Here is a 17,616-nt window from a genome sequence, read left to right as displayed (position 1 = left end):
TCCCAGTACAAAATAGTAAAAATAGAGAGAGAATGAAAGGGGAGAATGAAGCCTCAAAAAGGGCGTGAAGAGGGAGAACGACCAAGGAGAGACTCACCTGCCTCAGAGAAGGAAGGGTGTGCTTTCGGGTGGGGCTGGCTGTGCTCACCTGTCTTCTGGGGCTACAACCGCACCCAAGTCTGCCCAGCCTTCGCCAACCTCACCAGGAAGAAACCACACCCAGTTCTCAGTAGAGTCCCTGCTCTGGGAAATAAAGCAGCTTTCTGATTAGGAGTTGGAAGGAACGCATGTCTACCTGCTCTGATTCCTAGTGGGTTGTCCCTACTTTATTCTCCACAGCTCCTATTTCTGTCTTGTGTGTGTGTTTTTCTCTAGCTCATCTTAGCTTCGAAATGCATGTCTTTTCTTTATTTCAGTTTCCAAATGCTGACCTAACAGAAGATTTCAGGCACTGAACCTGGCTCCATCCTTCCGACTGACCCGGTGACTCTCGTCCTGATTTTAGATTTGTTCACAAGACTCCGAGTTGATGTCATATTCAGAGCCATGGGCCCCACCCCATGTTTTTCGAAAGCTTCACTGCTATCCAACAAGTACTGATTGACAAGCACTCAGATGGGCACTGAGAGTACAAAGAGCAACAAAGCATAGTCCCTACTGCTGGGGAAGACCACAGGCTAATTAGGAAAATCAACATCTTTTTTTTTTTTTTGTTAACATAGGATTTCACTGTGTAGTCCTGGCTGCCTGGAACTGGGTTGACCTCAAAGTCATAGAACTTGCTCCACCTCAGCCTCCCAAATGCTGGGATTAAGGGATCAACTCTTATGAAAACATTTTAGAATTAACACGGAAGAAAGTTCTCCCAGGAACTCTGGGCGTGCAAACGCAGAGATCCACCTGTATGGATGACCCCAGGAGGATCCCTGGTGAAGAAACATCTTGAGCTTGGTCTCTAGGTACCAGCCAGCAGAGTGGTGGAAAGTTCTGTCTGCAGCTGGCAATAAAGAACTAAGTGCATGCTAAGAATGGCAAAAAAGGAGGCTGGGAATGTTCATTGGATCAAAACAGGGAAAACAGCCTTTTATGTCTGAAGAGCCGAGTTTGCCATCTGCCTTTTCCGTGGAGAATAAAATTAGACGTGGACAGGAAATCAGGCTGCCTAAGCTCTCGGTTCTGCACCTCAGCTGATTTTGCCCTGTAACCATCAGTGACATTCCAGTCACCTTTGGAGGTCCTTAGGCCTTGCATAAGAAGTGAGATAGTTTAATATTCTAGCATATTTCAAAAATCTTATACTGCAACAAATAAAGCATTTGGGAATTCAAATCAAGGGCTAAACAGAGCATCACTACAATGGAGTATTGCTCTGCAATGAAAATAAGGAAATCATGAAATTTGCAGGTAAATGGTGGGACCTGGAAAGGATCATCCTGAGTGAGCTGTCCCAGAAGCAAAAAGACACACACGGTATATACTCACTCATCTAGACATATAACATAGGATAAACCTACTAAAATCTGTACACCTAAAGAAACTAATCAAGAGAGAGGACCCTGACTAAAATGCTCAATCCCCATCCCAAAAGGCAAAGAGGATGGACATCAGAAGAAGAAGAAAACAGAAAACAACCTAGAAGCCTGCCACAGAAGGCCTCAGAAAGGCTCTTCCCTGCAGACTATCAAAGCAGATGCTGAGACTTATGGCCAACTGTTGGGCAGAGTGCATGGAATCTTATGTAAGAAGTGGGAAATAGTAAGAGCTGAAGAGGACAGGAACCCCACAAGGAGAGCAACAGAACCAGAAAATTTGAACACAGGGGTCTTCCCAGAGACTGATACTCCAACCAAGTACCAGGTATGGAGATAACCTAGAACCCCTGCATACATGTAACCCATGGCAGTTTAGTGTCCAAGTGGGTTCCATAGTAATGGGAAGAGGGACTGCCTCTGACATAATCTGATTGGCCTGCTCTTTGATCACCTCCCCCTGAGGGGAGAGCAGCCTTACCAGGCCACAGAAGATGACAATGCAGCCACTCCTGATGCAATCTGATAGACAAAGATCAGAAGGAAGAAGAGGAGGACCTCCCTTATCAGTGGACTTGGGGAGGGGCATGCGTGAAGAAGGGGGAGGGAGGGTGGGACTGGGAGGGGAGGAGGGAGGGGCTTATGGGGGATACAAAGTGAATAAAATATAATTAATAAAATTAAATTAAATTAAAAAATAAAAAATAAAAATAAAATCCCTCCCAAAAAGAAATTACTTGAAAGTCTCCATTTCTTTTTCTTTTTTAATTTTTTGATTATTTATTTATTTATTTTATTAAATTTTTATTTTCTTATATTAATTAAAGTTTATTACTTTGTATCCCAGCTGTATCCTCCTCTCTCATTCCCTCCCAATCCCATCCTCCCTCCCTCATCTCCTCCCCGCCCCTCTCTTAAGTCCTCCACTTCCATCTGACCCTAGCTTATCAGGTCTCACCAGGACTGGCTGCAATGTCCTCCTCTATGGCCTAGATGCTGTGCTGCTCTTCCCATGGGGGGTGGGGAGATGAAAGAGCCAGCCATTGAGTTCATGTCAGAGACAGTCCCTGTTCCCCTTACTAGGGGACCCGCTTGGATACTGACCTGCCCTGGGCTACTTTCAAGCAGGGGTTCTAGGTTGCTTTTTCAGTCAGAGCTAATTTGAGTATACGGCCAGAGAGAGAGGGGTGATCAATCAATTCTGGCTCCACCTTCTGCACTGTGCACCAAAGTGTCTGGTTTGAATCTTATGAATCCTAGTGATAAAAAGAAAAGGGCAGAGGATTCAAAATAGTACTAGGATGAGGCAGCAAGTTAACTTGACTGTGACATCAATACAAAACAACACAAAAATGGGACAACTGTGGGAATAGCTGGCTCAGACATGCTAAAGGTGAGGTCTTTTCTTTTTTTCTTTTTATTAATTATAGTTTATTCACTTCATATCCCCCCTGTACCTCGCTCTCACCTTCCCTCCCAATCCCACTCAGGTCTCATCAGGATGGCTGCATTGTCTTCCTCTGTGGCCTGTTAAGGCTGCGTCCCCCTGGGGGGGGGGGGGTGAAAGGTGAGGTCTTTAAAGATCAGAAAATGAAAGGACATCAGTGCAGTGTCCTGGCTTCCTTTGTGTTGCTGTAATAAAGCATTGACCTAAACCAACCTTGGGAGAAAAGAGTTTACTTGACTTACAAGTTAGAGTCCATCATTGAGGAAAGCCAGAGTAGGAGAAACCTGGAGACAAGCTAAGGAGGAGTGCTGTTATGGCTTTAACCGCTGGCTTGCTCTGCCTGCTTTCTTATACAACCCAGGACAACCTACCTGCCCAGGTACAGCAACACCCACAGTGGCCTGGACCCTACTATGTCAATTAGCATTTATGTATGCATCTTAGCAAAATATAGAACAATCTAAAAATTACATCAATCTCAATACATTTTATTTGACCAATACTTCTAAACATTACTGTGAAGATTTTTATTTCAGATACTTACTTTGTTATCTTATTCTCTCTCCCAAACATCCAGCAAGGAAAATTCATGATTTTACATACAATACATGTTTTTTAGAGGGCAAATAGAGGTAATCTCAGAATTTGGTCTTTTTTTTTAATTAATTTTCGTTTTCCACAAACATTTTTGGTTTTGCTTACTACTAGAAAAGTCAATCGTACATGAGTCTAAGAAGTCTCAAGTTTAAATATTTTGAACTAAATGAAAGCATGACTTTTAAAAACACTATGTGGCTCAGAGAAAAAAAGTATTTAGAGGGAAGTTCATAGCACTTGAATATGTTCAACATGGAGAAAAATCTAGAATCAATAAACCTGGTTTCTAACATAAAAATTAAAAATGAAGCCTGGCACGGTGGCACACGCCTGTAATCCCAGCACTCTGGGAAGCAGAAGCAGGCTGATCCCTGTGAGTTCGAGGCCAGACTGGTCGACAGAGTGATTCCAGGACAGCCAAGACTACACAGAGAAACTCTGTCTTGAAAATTAATTAATTAATTAATTAATTGACTGGGTCTGGTCACATACACATATAATCCTAGAACTCTGAAGGTGGAGGTAGGAAGATTGTGAATTTAAGGTTAACTTGAACTACATAGCAAGGCCTTGTCTCAACAAAAAAGAAAAAAGAAAGGTAAGGAGGGAAAAGGAAAAGACTAGAGAAAGGAAAAATGAAAAAGACAAGAGCAGAGAAAAGGTAAATGCAAAATGAAATACAAATTCATGTCAAAGAAAAAGAAATAATGAAAATTAGAACAGAAATCAACAAAATAGAAAGCAGGAAAGCAATAAAAATAACCAATAAAATTACATGATGGCTCTTAAAAATATTGATAAAACTGATGAGCCTCTAGCTGGGATAAGAAAAATGGAGAGGTGATGCAAGTTACTAATGACAAAAACATAGGAAGGGGCTGTAGCAATGGCTCTTCAAGTAGGAGCATTTGCTGTCCTTGCAAAGGACAAAGGCCACGTTCCCGATACCCACACAGCAGCTCAAAACTGCCTGGAATTTCAGTTCCAAAGGATCTTAAGCTCTCTCTTGGCCTCTACAGGTACTTGCACACAGCTGCATAATATATGATTCAAATTAACTGACATTGCGGAAAGGTAAAACTATGGAAATAGTAAAGATCAACGCCTCTTAAAAGTTGAGAGGAGAGAAGAATAAATTGGCAGAGTACATACATTTTTTAGAGCAATGAAAATACCCAGATAATAATGTGTCATCTAAAACACAGAGAATGACAGCCCCTAAAGTAAATGTTACCCAACAACAGAAGACCTGTGTCAGAGAGATGAGGAGTGGGGAAGAAACAGAAATAGAAAAAGAAGAAAATGAACAAAAAATAGGGAGTAAAGCTGTAAGCCTTAAACAAACGAATACCTTGTTTTTATCTCTCTTGTCATGCCACAAGCATCAACACTGAACACCTCTGTCACTAAGAGTCAAGGAGATTGTTAGCCAGCAACAAGCAAGCCATCCACAAATCTGCAGCAAACTCGGGATACCCTCTAAACCAATTCACCACCCACTGCAAGCTAGTGTCAATCTCAAGTAAAGACCTGGGTCTCCAGGTTGCCTACACGTGCTTTGTATATCAGTCACAAACCTCAGACTATGTCACCTTGCTTCTGTCCCACCCATTAGAAATCAACTTCCTCCTCCAGGTTCCACTGATTTGCTCCAGAAGCTCGAGGAACTCAGGGAAACTTTTACCATGTTTTGCCATAAAGGATATTATAAAGGATACAAGTAGAGAGATGAAGAGGGTAGGGTCTGGGAGACAAAACAAAAACCCCCTCGTCCTCTCAGAGCCTCTGTCTTCCCACTAGTAAAGATCCAAAAGTCCTCTGAGTCCAGTCTTCTGGACGTTTGTGCAGATTTTATTGTGTAAAAGCAATTGTTAACAGACTTGTTGGAAGAACCAAGGTGTGTCCACTTCAGCATTTTTCTTGGCTGTACCATCCTCCCTTCTGGGCACAGGCAGAACCACTCTGGTATGAGGAGAGCATCTTTCAACCTTCCATGGGACAAGACTAGGCCAGAGAATTTCTTTAGGGGAAGGCACAAGACGAAACGGCAAATCTAGTTTACAAACCAGGAAATGGGGACAAAGACCAAATAAAAACCCTACTATGAGAAACATACAAATTGGAAGATATTTGACATTCCAATAAATACTATAATTTTATAAAAGTGGGGTCATGCTACATAAGTCCACTAGGTTTCCAGTCAACCAGTGAGGGACTTGTAGGTGACAATCCTACTTCCTGCTAGGTTGCATAATGCTCCATGATGTCCCGATGGCCTTCCTTTTTAGAGACTAACATCTGGCCCAAATCCTCAGCATGCCAGCGTTGTTTGCTTTGGATAAAAGCCAGTATTCATTAATTCACAGTCTTGGCTGTCTTGTGTATAAAACATGGTTAATAACATCTCCAATGGAGGGTGTCTCGGGTAAAATAATTAATATTTAAACAGGTACTGAGCAACACAATTAACTGTTCATTGAATCTCAGCTTCCAGGCCTGGCTGAAGTCAACTGTGCACAGGTGTCTTTAGGCTGTAGCCCGAAGGGAGTTAAGGGCAGCCAGTAGGAGACCTTTTTGCTGTCTCTGACTTGTCTGAGCCTAGCTAAGGACTACACTCAGTTTTCTTTATATCTTTCTTCTCACCCAGTGATTTGTCCATATACTCACAAACTCATTAGTGCCTAGTGAAAGCCTAGTAGTGAACCAGGTGAGAAGCGGCAAAGGACAGGTACACACCCTCCCTCTCAGAGAGTGTGCTCTATCCCTTGGAAAAGACCTACTTGCTTGAACTGCATGCTGTTTCTCATTACATACTTTACCCAAGACTGCCTTGATTTAAGAAATAGCAACATAACTCAAGCCACCACATAGAATCTTTATTACCTCTTGGATTAGATCCAACTGATGCAAATGCTGGCACACACCACCATCGACTTTCCAAAGCCGTAGTCTTGAATTGGTGATGAGGACAGGTGGCAATCATATTCACCTCCTAGTGTCTACCTATTCATGCTGGGCTGTGTGCCCTCCATCGACAGATCTGGGATCTTCTTCCTCCTCCTTTCTTTGTTTTTGGTGATGTCGTAAAATGAGCCCAGGATCTTGGCATGATAAAGCAAGTAAGTGCTCTGCCACTGAGCAAACACCTGAGCCCTGGAGTCCCTGTCTGAAGCCTTTTTTGCCCCTGGAAAGTGCTAGGAAGTCTCAGAACAATTAATAATGTTACTTCAAAAATAAATACCCTTGGTGACTGATATGGGTGAGATGGGCAACCACAGCATGCATGCTAACCTCCATCTCAGGATATGATTTACCAAGTTATAGAGAGTCTTCATTAGCGCTATCAATGTATGGAGTGTGCCCTGTTGAACTTACAGCTAGAATAAGCTTAAAATGTGTCTGCTCATTAGTATGGCTCCCGAAAGAAAGCCCTAGGTGGGGAAATATGGAAACAAGATTACGGTAGCTGAACCAAGCAGGCTTGATACCATCTCCCAAGATCACAACTAGACTATTTCTTCTTCTGTCCATAACAGGGACAAAGAATTAGAAGCAAAGTCATCCTTGCTGTAGCCAAAGCCTTCCTGGAGAGTCATGAGTCCACAAGTAATAGCTCTTTTTTTTTTTCTTAAAGATTTATTTTTAATCATGTGCGTGTAGAAGGGGCATGTGCTCATGAATGCAGGTGCCTGTGGAGGTAGAGAATCCTCCTGGGGCTGGAGTTACAAGCAATCATGAGCTGCCCCATGGAGGTGCTGGAAATCAAACTCAGAGCCACTCTACTGCTGAGCCATTTGTCTAGACCCCCGGAAGCAATAGTTCTAATAGTTGCTTTACGAATAACAGAGACACTAGAGTAAATTTAGATGCCTGGAAAAGCCAGACCTTTTTATATTCTTCTCAAATATTATGTTATTGTTATTATTGGATTTCATTAGGTAGAATATGCTAAGAATTGAACGCAGGGCCTTGCACATGGTAATTACATACTCTACCTCAGTATAATGTCAGCCTCAGCTTTGCCTTTATGAGAGTTTAGAAACTGTTTTTTTCTTCCATATGGTCTTCTACTCCCCAGCTTCATATTTTGCTTAAACTCCAAGTCAATCCTGAAAAAGACAGGTAGATTTTTAAAAAATAATTATTGCTTTGCAACAGTTTTTTGCTTCATCCAGGAACATAATATCTTACTATTGTTTTCTTTCATTTTGTGTTTTTCTTCAATGGTATTCTGTACATCCTTAAGAAAATTACTTCCAAATGTTTGATCATTTTTAGCCAAGATTCTAAACAGATTATTTTTCTTATGTCATTATCTAAATTCTCATTAACACAGAAAGATTGTTTGGGTTTTTTTTCACATTTATTCTATAACCCCCCTTAAATGTTTATGGGAATTCAATTTTCTAAGAGATATAACACATGCAAATGTATGATAATAAATGTGGAAACACTGAAGGTATCACTTGATTCCTATGAAAATATTAATTATAAAACTGTAGCCCCTTTCTAAAAAATAAGAAAACATTGGTAGACTGATTGAATGTTGAGATTTAGAACAGCGAAACTTTTAAATTTAATTTTATTGATATATTTATTTATTACAATTTATTCACTTTGTATCCTCACTGTAGCCCCCTCCCCCATCTCTTTCCAGTCTCACTCACTGTCCCTCTTCTCTCCCTATGCCCTTTCCCTAGGCCTCTTATAGGGGAGGACCTCCTCCCCTTCTATCTGACCTTTTCTCTGACATGAACTCGGTGGCCAGCTCTTTGGTCACCTCCCCCGCGGGGGTACACAGAGGAAGATGATGCAGCCAGCCTTGATGAGACCTGATAAACAGTGAAACTCTTACCCCAAATTTAAATAGCCGGAGCTCAACACTTCCTTCCAGTGATACCTGAGCAGCCTTCACTGTACCTTTTGTATTTCTAAGGAAATAAAAGTGTGTCTTGAGAATGTGTCAGCCTTTCTCTGCACCAGAGAACAGAAGATTAATCCTAAGCCACTATATTGCACAAGATGAGGGATGAGAACTAACATCCATCCAATTTGTCTTTTGTCTAACTCGTCAGAAACTAAGCCTAGCATGACTCATGGAGCAGCTGTCATGGTGAGGAAGGAGAGAGATAGAGTTTTCTCTGCTTTCATCCAATTTCTTTCTATCCAATTTCCAGAAAGGTGGCCAGCGAATGCTACATCTTTTCCAATCTTGGGTCAAAGAATATAAGTTCCTACTGTAAGGATATTCTTTGAGAGACACAACCCTTGGGATCCTAGAGAAGTTTAAACAAAGAAAGTAAACTGTAATCATAATCCAAAACAAAGCAATTCAAAATAATGGAGAAACTTTCTATAGACTAACCAACATATCTCTTGCTAAGACAGAATCGTGAACAATTTAAGAAGACAGCATTAAGCTACCCTTAATGCTGATGGACAGGACAATGATGATGTTGCAAAGGCCAGCTAGACTAGACACATCCCAAACTGTAGGTCAACATCTTCCCAACCATAAGGGAAATACAAAACACATTCTCATGAGGTAGTATTATTCTGTCTCCTGAAAAAAAAGAAGAGACAGAACATTCTGAAAATTCACATTATCACCAGTTAATCTTCCCAGGAAGAGTTTCATAACTTCTGGTTAGGATACAATAGAAAAATCACAGAGCACAGTCAATGGTGCAAGTTTTACAGGTTTTGCAAATGCACTAGGAACTTTCTAACCACACAAGCATAGATGTCCAATACCTCACTGGGTAAAAAGACAGGAGTACATGAGTCTTGAGCAAAAAAAAAAAAAAAAAAAAAAAATGCACAGGCCTAGAAAAATTAAGTATGACACGTTACTTACAATTAGATATATGCCCTTACCTTGCCATACGCAGAGCTGGTGATTCTCGCTACCCTGAGACTTGAGATCTTTACATTGCCTCTTCTCAATGCTCCACGCTGCTTCCAGATACCACTCTTCCATAGATCAGCATCTGTGACACAACAGAGAACCCAGGTGTCACTACATCTTCTGGCATGGGGTTGAAAAGCCAGCAGAATATTCAGCTTGTTATTTCTTCCCTTGGAGGACAAATTGGGTTGCAATTTAATTCTGAAAAAAAAATTTTAAAAAAAAAAACTAAGAATTGTTAATAATGATACTGGTACAATTCAACCAATAGAAAGCAGAAATCAAGGACCCTGTGGTATTTAAAGATGCAACAGGCAGATTAGATGCTTTCCTAAAGATATGGGAAGACAGCATCTTTTTTGTTGTTATAATTGAAAATAGAGTCTTCTCAATACACACTACTTATCCCCCCAGACTCTTTGACAGTCTCCTAGTGAGAAGTCCTTGTCACTCTCCCTTCATTTCCTCAGTTTCTACAGACCACTTCAAGAATTAAATATGCATGAATGCATCTCCATCCATGTTAGCCAGTCTGGTGTCCAGATCAACAATGCCTGCAGGTAACTCTATTGCCCAGAACATCGCATCCAGCCTGATGGCCAGATGCTAAGTGACAAGACCATTGGGGAATAAAATGATTCCTTCAACACCTTCTTCGGGGAGACAAGCACTGGCAAGCATGGCCCCAGGCAGTATTCACAGACCTGGAGCCCAGTTATTGATGAAGTTCACACTGGTACCTTCCACCAGCTCTTCCACCCTGAGCAGCTTATCACAGGCAAAGAAGATGCTGCCAATAACTATCCCCATGGCCACTACACCATTAGCAAAGAGATCATTAACCTTGTCTTAGATGGAGTTCGCAAGCTGGCTGACAAGTGCACAGGTCTTCGAGGCTCCTTGGTTTCCCACACATTTGGCAGGGGTACTGGCTCTGGTTTCACCTCCTTGCTGATGAAGCAGCTCTCTGCTGATTACAAAAGAAAGTCCAAGCTGAAGTTCTCCATTTACCAAGCTCCCCCAGAGTGGCCGAGCCCTACAGTTCTACCCACACCACCCTTGAGCACTCTGTGCCTTCATGGTACCAATGAGGCCATCTATAACATTTATCATTGAACCCTTGACACTGGGCACCCAATCTACACTACCCTTAACCGCCTTATTAGCCAGATTGTGTCTTCCATCACTGCTTCCCTTAGATTTCATGAGGGTCTGAATGTTTTCCGGAATTCCAGACCAACCTGGCGCTCTACCCTCACATCCACTTCCCTCTGGCCACATATGCCCCTGTCATCTCTGCTGAGAAAACCTACCATAAGCAAATTACCATAGCAGAGATCACAAATGCCTGCTTTGAGCCATCCAACCAGCTGGTGAAATATGACCCTCCTCATGGTAAAAACATCGCTTGCTGCTTTCTGTACCATGGTGATGTGTTTCCCAAAGATGCCATTTCTGCCATTGCCGCCATCAAGACAAACGTACAAACTGGTGCCCTACTGGCTTCAATTTTGGCATCAATTATCCAGCCTCCCACTGTGGTACCTAGTGAAGACTTGGCCAAGGTCCAGAGAGATGTGTGCATGCTGAGCAACACCACAGCCATTGGTGAGGCCTAAGCTCGCCTGGATCACAAGTTGGATCTAATGTATGCCAAACATTCCTTTGTGCACTGGTGTGTACGTGAAGGCATGGAGGAAGGGGAGTTCTCTGAGGCTGGAGAGGACATGGCTGGCCTAGAGAAGAATTGTGAGGAGGGTGTGGCAGATACTGCTGAAGGAGATGATAAGGGGGAAGATTAGCCCACATGCTGCAATTTTACACTTCTTTGTCCTGCATTCGTCTTTGTGTGTGTTGTATTGGTCAGTACTAAATTATCAGTAAAGGTGTTTCAATTTTAAGTGGGGAAAAAAGAACATAGATTCTTCCGTCTTACAATATATCCTGACCACAGTTTTCCCTCTCTCCACTACTCCCAGCTCCCCTCTACCTCACCTCTCCTCCAGATTCGATCTTTCTCCATTTTCCTTCAGAAGAAAGTAGTCCTCCAAGAGACCACAACAAAACAAGATACAACAAGACATGGCAAAAGCCCTCATCTTGAAGCTGGACAAAAGGCAATCCAATAGGAGGAAAACAGTTCCAGGAGCAGGGAAAGGAGACAAAGAGACACACCCGCTCCCACTGTAGGATAAAAACAAAAACAACAGACTATTAGCAATTACACACATGCAGAAGACCTGGTGCAGACTCCTGCAGGCCCTGTGCTTGTTGCTTCAGTCTCTCTGAGCCCATGTGAGCCCTGCACAGTTGATTCAGTGGGCAGTGCTCTCCTGGTGCCCTCCAGCCCTTCTAACTCCAACAGTCTTTTCTCCCCCTCTTCCTAGGGGTTTCCAAGAAGAGAAACCCAATGAAGACCTTCAATTTAGATGCTCTCTGCATAATATTTAGCTGTGGGTCTCTGCACCCACCCCTATCTTATGCTGGAGGAAATGCCTCTGATGACAACTGCCCAAAGCACCAATCCTGTGTCTCTGGGTTATCCAGTCTCCAGTTCCAAGCCATGGGCCATGATTTAAACCAGCTCTTGGTGGGCCACCCCCATAAGTTTTGTGTCACCATTGCTCCAGAACATTTTGCAGGACAGATTGTAGCTAGGGGGGGTTGTGGCTGGGTTGGTGTTCAGGTTTCACTTTCTATAGCCCTCAGAGCACCTTCCTGTACCAAAGAGACTAGAACATAGGGGTGAAGGCTCCATGCAGGCACCAGCTCAATCTCTCTAAATTCAATGTGCTGTGTGGATGTTGTCATCAATAATACAAGCCCTGCCCTGCCCTGACAGTTTTCAGAGACCTCTGTCCTAGTGTCAGCCTGGGTTGCTTGGGAATCTCCACGGGAACCCTTGACCAATAACCCAACTGAATGCAACCCAGTCCTACCACTGGAAACCTGGCCTGGCTACAAAAGATACTCAGTTCAGACTCCATATCCTCCATTACTAGGGTCACCCTCATAGACTCTAGAAAGTTTCCACTCACTAAGTTTTCACACCACCTCCTAAAATTCCTCCACCAATTCCATCCATCAATCTCTGCATTCTCTCCCTCCATGCCTTACCGCCTCCCCATACCAGATCCCTCCTGTTCCCATCCCTACCTGGCCTCTGTCTACCCACAAAGTCTATTCTATTTCCCCTTCCCAAGGAGATCCATGTGCCACCCCCACAAGAGTCTTTTCTTGACCTCACCTCTCTGGGTCTCTGGAGTGTATCTTGTTATAATTTACTTAACAAACAATATCCTCTTATAAGTGAATACATACCATGTATGTCTTCCTGGGTGTGGGTTACCTCACTCAGGATTATTTTTTTTCAGTTGTATAGTTACCTGAAAATTTCATGATGCCATTTGTGAAAAGATAATACATTTTCTTTATTCTTTGTGCATGCTGTTTCTAGTTTCTGACTGTTCTGAATAAAGCTGCAATGAACACTGTTGGGCAAAGTGTTCTTGTACTCAGCATCTTTTGGGTATATACCCAAAATTGGTAGCTGAGTCTTGAGACAAACCAATTTCCAATTTTATAAGGAACTATAATATTGATTTCTACAGTGGCTGTACAAGTTTAGACTCCCACCAGCAATGGAGGAGTGTTTTAATTGCTCCATATACTCGCCAACATGGGCTATCAGTTGTGTTACTGATCTTTGCCATCTTGACAGGTGTAAAATGGAATCTCAAAATAGTTTTATTTTGCATTCCCCTGCTGGCTAAGGAGGTTGAACATTTAAGTTTTTTCTCAGCCTTTTGTAATTCTTCTATTGCTAATTCTCTTTTTATATCTGTACCACATTTTTAGTTGAATTGTTTAGTTTTTTTTATATTTGGTTTCCTGAGTTCTTTTTTATTTGTTTTTTTAATTTATTCATTTTTATTAATTATCGTTTATTCACTCTGTATCCCAGCTCTATCCCCCTCCCTCATCCCCTCCCAGCCCCACCTTTTCCTCCCATACACCTCCCCAAGTCCACTGATGGGGGAGGTCCTCCTCCCCTTCCATTTGACCCCAGCCTGGTCTGATAGGATATAAGGGATTATTCTGATCTTCTTGTATTTGTTGAGGCTTTCTTTGTGCCCTACTATATGGTCATTTTTTGAGAAGGTTCCATCAGGTGCTGAAAAGAAGTTATACTCTTTCGAGTTTGGGTGAAAAGTTCTGTAGACATCTATTAGGTCCATTTGATTTAGGACCTCCATAAGTGTCATTTCCTTATTTAGCTTCTATCTAGATGATCTGTCTCTTGATGAGAGTGGAGTGTTGAAGTCTCCCACTATTAAGGTGTTGGGATCAATGTGTGATTTCAGCTTTAATAATGTTTCATTCACAAACTCAGGTGCTCTTATATTTGGGGCATAGATGTTCAGGATTGTGATGTCCTCCTGGTAGGTTTTCCCTTTGATGATAATGAAGTGTCCCTCTCATCTTTTTTGATTAATTTTGGTTGAAAGTCTATTTTATTAGATATTAGGATAACTACTCCAGCTTGTTTTCTGGGTCCATTTGCTTGAAAAAAAATTTTTTCCAGCCCTTTACTCTGAGGTAGTGTTTATGTTTGTCACAGAGCTGTATTTCTTGGATGCAGCAGAATGTTGGATCCTGTTTCTGTAGCCATTCTGTTAGTCAGTGACTTTTTATTGGAGAGTTGAGTCCACTGATGTTGATAGATAACAGTGACCAATGAATGTTAGTTCCTTTTATAGTGGAGTCAGTGGTGTATTTCTATTAATTATTTTCTTTTAATTTTTTGTTGTGAAGTTATCTATATCCTGTGTGTTTTCTTGGGTATAGTTGTTTTCATTGGATTGGAGTTTTCCTTCTAGTATCTTATGTAGGGCTGGGTTGCTATGTAGATATTGTTTAAGTTTAGTTTTGTCATGGAATATTTTGTTTTCTCCATCTATGTTGATTGAAAGCTTTGCTGGGTATAATAGTCTGGGTTGGCATCTGTGGTCTCTTAGAGTCTGCAAGACAATCTGCCCAGGCCCTTCTGGCTCTCATAGTTTCTGTGGTGATTCGGATAGGTCTACCTTTATATGATACTTGGCCTTTTTCCCTTGCTGCTTTTAATATTTTTTCTTTGTTCTGTAGATTTAGTATGTTGGCTATTATGTGACGTGATGAGTTTCTTTTCTAGTCTACTCTATTTGATGTTCTGTAGGCTTCTTGTATGTTAATGGACATCTCTTTCTTTAAGTTGGGAAACTTTTCTTCTATGATTTTCTTGAAAGTATTTTCTGGACCTTGGAACCTGAAAGCTTCTTTTTCATCTATTCCTATTATTCTTAAATTTTGTCTTTCATGGTGGCCTTGACTTCTTAGATATTTTGTGTTTGGAACTTTTCCAATTTTACTTTTCCTTTGAGATATGTATCAATTTCTGCAATTGTGTCTTCAGTGCCTGAGACACTCTCTTGCATCTCTTGTATTTTGTTGGTGATGTTTACCTTTGTGGTTCCTGATCTTTTCTAAGTTCTCCAGCTCCAGGGTTTTCTCTGTTTGTATTTTCTTTATTGATTCTAATTCTGTTTTCATGTCTTGCTTCATTTCCTTCATCTGTTTGAATGTGGATTCCTGTCTTTCCATGATGGCCTAGGTTTTTTATTCATTTCCTCTTTATTCATGCCTTTATTTGTGTGACTATATTTGCCTATATGTCTTTGAGAGCTTTGTTTGTTTTCTCTTTATTTTCATCTATTGTGTGGCTATTTCTTTGAGAGTTTTGTTTGTTTCCTCTTTATGTGCTTCTAATAACTCGATAAGCATAGCTTTAAAATCATTTTCTTGTGTTTCTGATGAATTAAAATATCCGTTGATTTGGGGAGTTGCTGGTAAAGCCATGATGTTCTGATTGTTGTTGGATGTATTCTTACACAGACCTCTGCTTATCCGTAACCTTCACTATTTGTTCCTGGAGTCTGTACTTCAGACTGGGTCCATCTGTCTCTGGTGTCTAGAGTATTCTTCAGGAAGATGAGAGCTGTCTACTGGTTCAAGAGTGGATGTTGGTGTTTCAGCTGTAGCTAAGAGAGGAAGATCACAGGTGCATGTGTGCAAGCACAGGTGTGTGAGTGGAAGTGTACCTTGAGGGACAGGGTGTTAGAGCATGTAGATGCCTGGAAGGGTGGAGTATAAGTGCGGGAGGGGGTGCTGGCACTGTTCCTGGGCACAATGTGCATGCACAGGTGCCCTGAATAACTCAGTGGTCTACAAGCCTGACATACTATCATCCTGGTATTCAGATCTGTCTGGGCTCCAGGAATTGTTTGACTGAACTCCACTGGTAGACCCACAGAACAGGGCCTTCAATGTTGAGAACGCTGTCCCAAGGATCCCTAAGTTGCCCACAGTGGGGGGGAGGGGTGAGAGGGATCCAATGACTGACTGGCTGCTAGAGTAGAGGAACCCTGGATCTGGGGCTCTGCATGCACTCACTTGAAGGCACCCTCACTCACTCGCAGGTCTAATCCAAGAGTACAAGGGTTCCTCCTGTTCTCTACTCTCAGATTTGAACCCAAAGGGGCAAATGAGAGTTTAGGAGATCTGTCTGCCCAGTGATGTTCACTCTTTGCCCACCGGACAGGGAGGCCCATACTTGGGGCACAGAGCACAAGAGGCTCGTGCTTGGGGAAACCACTACTGCCTCCACCAAGCAAGGAGTCCCATGCTTATAGCAAGGGGAAGGGCAGGGGGATTGAATATTCACCACTCTCTGTCGTCGGAGATGGCCATAGGTAACCTGGATCCAACCTGTCCCAGCTCACAGGTTGTCACCTCTCGCCCAAGAAGCCTCAAAGTCAATGTTCTGGCTTCAGCTGCCCCTCTACTCATCAATTTCAGAGTTTCAGATCCTGTGCCCCTCAGATATGGTACACACTGGTCACCCCCATCTTGGACTCCCTGTTTCTTGAGTTCTTTATGTATTTTGAATATTAGACTTCTATCAGATGTTGAGTTGGTAAAAAATCTTTTCCTGTTCTGTAGGGTCCCTCTTTGTCAAATTGATGGTGTCTTCTGCCATGCAGAAGCTTTTCAATTTCATGAGGTCTCATTTATTAATTGTTGATCTTAGTGCCTATCCTATTATCTGCTGTTCAGAAAGTTGTATGGGAATTTTGGGGTTTGGTTTGATTTTGTTGTTGTTGTTTATTTGTTTGTTCATATGTTTGCTTGTTGGGAGAGAGGGGGTTAAGGCAGAGTTTCTCTGTGAGCCCTAGCCAGGAATAGGCTGGCCTCAAAACCAGAGATTCACCTGCCTCTGCCTCCCAAATTACTAGGATTAAAGGTATGCCTCTCAGAAAGGAAGACTTTATCTTTTTTAAAAAACAACATGTGGGATGTTAGTGAGGAGCAGTGGTGAGCTGAGCAAGAATAAAGTTTTAAGTTCTTGCCTCTGCCATGGAAGAGATGCTACGGACTCAGCCAGAGAGGCTAGAAGGAGAAAGAACCTGTGGCTTCTATATTGAAGCCATTTTGTAAAAAGATTCAAGCTTGTCAGTTTTACCTCCAGCAAATCACAGGAACCAAGCAAAAGTTGTTTGTTTTTTCTTTAAGCAACATTGAGGTTCATCTGGAAAACTCCTCACTCATACATTTTATTATATTACAAAAACATTTCCATAAGTAAGCAGTTACCAAATCAGATTAATGCAGGGCAAAGAGAGATTGACCCTGATTCCCAGCATGTATTAATTTCTTAAGTATATACTTACCCTTCTGTTTTCTGAGTTGGAGTCAGCATAAAAAAAGCAGGTTATAGTTCAGCAGTAGAGTGCTCAGTTTGCATCTACCAAGTCCTGGGTTTAATCCTTGATACCACAGCACACACACACGCACACACAAAAAAATATATAGTGCTTCCTTTAAAAATATTCCTAAGAAAGCTAGGCAGTGGTGGCACATGTCTCTAATCCCAGCACTTGGGAAGCAAAGGCAGACAAATCTCTAAATTCAAAGCCAGCCTGGTCTACAGCATGAGTTCTAGGACAACCAGGGTAACACAGAGAAACCTTGTCTTGAAAAACCAAAAAAGTGTGTGTGTGTGTGTGTGTGTGTGTGTGTGTGTGTGTGTGTGTGTG

General features: G+C 42.0%; 1 pseudogene; it reads left to right on the top strand.

Annotated features, from left to right (window-relative positions):
* The first annotated feature begins 9,979 nt into the window (after positions 1-9,979).
* LOC129690062 (tubulin alpha-1C chain-like) lies at positions 9,980-11,283 on the top strand (annotated as a pseudogene).
* The last annotated feature ends 6,333 nt before the right edge of the window (positions 11,284-17,616 follow it).

Source organism: Psammomys obesus, unplaced genomic scaffold (assembly GCF_907164565.1).
Source record: "Psammomys obesus unplaced genomic scaffold, mPsaObe1.curated_primary_1811, whole genome shotgun sequence".
Taxonomy (NCBI): Eukaryota; Metazoa; Chordata; class Mammalia; order Rodentia; family Muridae; genus Psammomys; species Psammomys obesus.
Note: the sequence above shows the minus strand (reverse complement) of the source record. Positions and strands in the feature narration are given on the sequence as shown.